The sequence below is a fragment of the Micromys minutus genome (assembly GCF_963924665.1).
Source record: "Micromys minutus genome assembly, chromosome: X".
In the NCBI taxonomy this organism is placed as follows: domain Eukaryota; kingdom Metazoa; phylum Chordata; class Mammalia; order Rodentia; family Muridae; genus Micromys; species Micromys minutus.
In genome coordinates, this window is record NC_137970.1 from 52,858,478 (window position 1) to 52,862,677 (window position 4,200).

Consider the following 4,200-nt stretch of genomic DNA (forward strand, 5'->3'; position numbering starts at 1 on the left):
GAATGAAATGTTCTATAGATGTCTCCTAAGTCCATTCGGTTTATAACCTCTGTTTGTTTCATTCTGTCTCTGTTTAGTTTCTGCTTCCATGATCTGTTCATTGATGAGAGTTAGGTGTTGAATTCTCCCACTATTATTGTGTGTGGTGCAATATATGCTTTCAGTTAGTAGAGTTTCTTTTTTATCTATTTTATTAGATACTCTGTATTTACATTTGAGATGTTATCCCTTTACCCCACCCTGCTCCCCTCCCCCTCCAGTTGCCTTCATAAAGGTGCAGTACCTTCTGATCACCCTCTTCACCCCATTGCCTCATCATTTCCCTGCATTGTGACAACATGCCCTCTCTGGAACAAAAGCCCCTTCTCACATTGATGCCAGATACTGCTATCTTCAGCTACTCACACAACTGGACGAATAGGTCTCTCAAAGTGCACACAGAAGTTAGTGTTTTACTCCGTGGGAGTTATGGAGGGTTTGGTTGGTTGATAATGTTGTTCTTCCCATGAGGTTGCAACTCCTTTCAGCTCCTTAGGTCCTTTCTTTAGCAACCTCATTGGAATCCCCGAGTTCAGACCAATGGTTAGCTGCAAACATGTTCAGCTGTATCTATATGACTCTAGCATAGTACCTGAGGGGGCATCTCTGTCTGGTTCCTGCCAGTAAGTACTTTTTGGAAACAGCTATAGTGATTGGGTTTGACAACTGCATATGTGGTGGATCCCCAGGTGAGGTGGCTTCTGAGTGATCTTTTCTTCAATCCCTATTGCTCTATTTGACTTTGTATTTCTTCCCATGAGAGTTTTGTTATCTTTTCTAAGAAGGACTGAGGCATCCTCATTTTGGCCTTCCTTCTTTTTGAGATTCATAATGTTTGTAAATTATTTCTTAGGCATTGGGTATTCCAAACTTTCTGGCGCTAGTATCTGCTTATCAGTGAGTGCATACAATGTGTGTTCTTTTGTGACTGAGTTAACTTACTCAGAATGATAGTCTCTAGTTCCATCCATTTGCCTACAAATTTCATGAAGTCATTGTTTCTAATAACTGAGTAGTACTCTACTGTGTAAATATACCACATTCTCTGTATCCGTTCATCTGTTGATGAACATCTCGGTTCTTTCCAGCTTCTGGTTATTATAAATAAGGCTGCTATAAACATGATGGAACATATGTCCTTGTTATAGTCAAAGACTATATAACACCCCTTAATCTTAAAAGCCTTGGGAAAAAAAGGAATTCAAGGCTCATACTTAATCATAGTAAAAGCAATATACAGCAAACACCACATAACAAACATCAAACTAAATGCTGAGAAACTTGAAGCAATCCCACTAAAATCAGGGACTAGACAAGGCTGCCCTCTTTCTCCCTACCCATTGAAGTACTAGCCAGAGCCGTTAGACAGAAAAATGAAGTCAAAGAGATACAAATTGAAAAGAAAGAAGTCAAAATATCACTATTTGCAGATGATATAATAGTATGTTTATGTAACCCAAAAATTCTACCAGAGAACTCCTACAGCTGATAAACAACTTCAACAAAGTAGCTGGATATAAAATTATCTTGAACAAATCAGTAGCCTTCCTCTATTCAAAGGATAAACAGGCTGAGAAAGATATTAGAGAACCATGGTGTTACCCTAACCAAGCAAATGAAGTATTCATATGAAAAGAACTTCAAGTCTCTGAAGAAAGAAATTGAAGAAGACCTCAAAACATGTAAAGATTTCTCATGCTCATGGTTTGGAAGGCCAAATAGCAAAAACGGCCATTTTGCCTAAGGCAATTTATAGATTCAATGCAATCCCCATGAACATTCCAACTCAATTCTTCATAGAGGTAGAAAGACCTATTTGCAAATTCAACTGGAATAACAAAACAAAATCAAGGATAGCAAAAAATATTCTGAAGAATAAAATAATTTCCAGAGTAATAACTATCCCTGACCTCAAGCTGTATTACAGATCAATAGTGACATAAGCTGCATGGTATTGGTACAGAGACAGCCAGGTAGATAACAGAAGAGAACTGAAGACCCAGAACTGAATCCACATAACTATGGTCACTTGATCTTCAACAAAACAGCTAAAAACATTCAATAGGTAAAGGACAGCCTCTTCAACAAATGGTGCTTGTTTATTGGAAGTCAGCATGCAGAAGAATGCAAATCAATCCTTTCTTATCACCTTGTACAAAGCTCAAATCCAAGTTGATTAAAGACCTCCACATAAAACCAGGTACACTGAAACTAATAGAACAGAAAGTTTGAAAGAACTTAGTACATGTAGGCACAGGGGAAATTTTCCAGAACAACCAATGACTTATGCTCTAAGAGCAAGAATGGACAAATGGAACCTCACAAAGTTGCAAACCTTCTTCTTTAAGACAAAGAACACTGTTCAAAGGACAAAACTGCAACCACCAGTCTGGAAAAAGATCTTTACCAATCCTACATCTGATAGAGGGCTAGTATCTAATATATACAAAGAACTCAAGAGTTTATACTCTAGAGAATCAAATAATCCTATTAAAAATGGGGTACAGAACTAAACAAAAAAATTCAACCAAGGAATATCAAGGGGTTGAGAAGCACCTACAGAAATGTTCAACATCTCTAGTCATCAGGGAAACACAAATCAAAACAATCCTGAGATTCTACCTCACACTAGTCAGAATAGCTAAGATAAAAAGTCAGGTGACAGCAGATCCTGGCGAGGATGTAGAGAATGAGAAACACCCTCCAGTGTTCTTGGGGTTATATCCTGGTACAACTACTCTGGAAATCAGTCTGGCAGTTCCTCAAAATTTGACATAGTACTACCTGAGGACCCAGCTATACAACTCCTTCACATATATACAAAAGAAGTTCCAACATCTAACAAGGATACATGTTTCACTATGTTCATAGCAGCCTTATTTATAATAGCCAGAAGATGGAAAGAACCCAGATGTCCTTCAACAGTGGAGTGGATACAGAAATTGTGGTACATTTACACAATGGAATACTACTCAGCTATTAAAAACAACGGCTTCATGAAATTCCTAGGCAAATGGATGGAACTTGAAGCTATCATCCTGAGTGAGGTAACAGAGACACAAAACAACTCTCATGGTATGTACTTACTGATAAGTGGATACTAGCTCAAAGGGCTCAAAGTACCAATGAAACCATTCAAAGAAATTATGAAGCTCAAACAGAAGAAGGGCAGAAGGTGGATGCCTCAGTCCTTCTTATACAGAAGAACAAAACACTCATGGGAGGAAATAAAGGGACAAATAGAGGAGCACAGATTGGAGAAAAGATCATCCAAAGATTGCCTCACCTGGGGATCTATCCCATATCCAGCCCCTAATCCAAGGCAGTATTGCCAATTCCAAGTAGTGCTTACTGGCAGGAATCTGATATGGATGCCTCCTCAGAAGCTTTGCCAGAGCTCTACTGATACAGTGGAGGATGCTTGCAGTTAACCTTTGGACCTAACATCGGAACCCCATGAAGAAGCTAGAGAAACAACTGAAGGAGCTGAAGGGGTTTGAAACCCCATGGGAAGAACAAAATTATCAACTAACAAAACCCACAACAGCTCCCTGAGACTAAAACACAACCCAGTCAGTGAGTTTGGATGGAGAGAGTCATGGCTCCAGGTACATATGCAGCAGAGGATAGAATTCTCTAGCATCAGTGGGAGGAGAGGCCTTTGATACATCAAAGATTAGTTTTCCCAGATAGCGGAATCCCAAGATGTTAAGGGGGGAAAGGGGTAGTTGGGTGAGGAAGCACCTCCATAGAGGCAATGGAAGAGGTACAGGGGATTGGATTGGGGAAAAGGGATAACATCTGAAATGTAAATATCCAATGAAAAAGTAAACAACAACAACAACAACAACAACAAAATAACAATAATTTCATGAAATTCCTAGGCAAATAGATGGAACTTTATGCTATATCATGCTGAGTGAGGTAACCCAAGCACAAAAGAACACACATGGCATGTACTCACTGATGAGCAGACACTAGCCCCAAAGGCTCAGGATACCCAGAAAATACTCAGAAACCATTCATAGAACTTATGAAGTGCAAAAAGAAGGAAGGCCAAAAGGTGGATGCCACTGTCCTTCTTATAAAGAAGAACAAAACACTCTTGGGAAAAATAATTGGACAAATATGGGAGCAGCGATTGGAGAAAAGATCATCCAG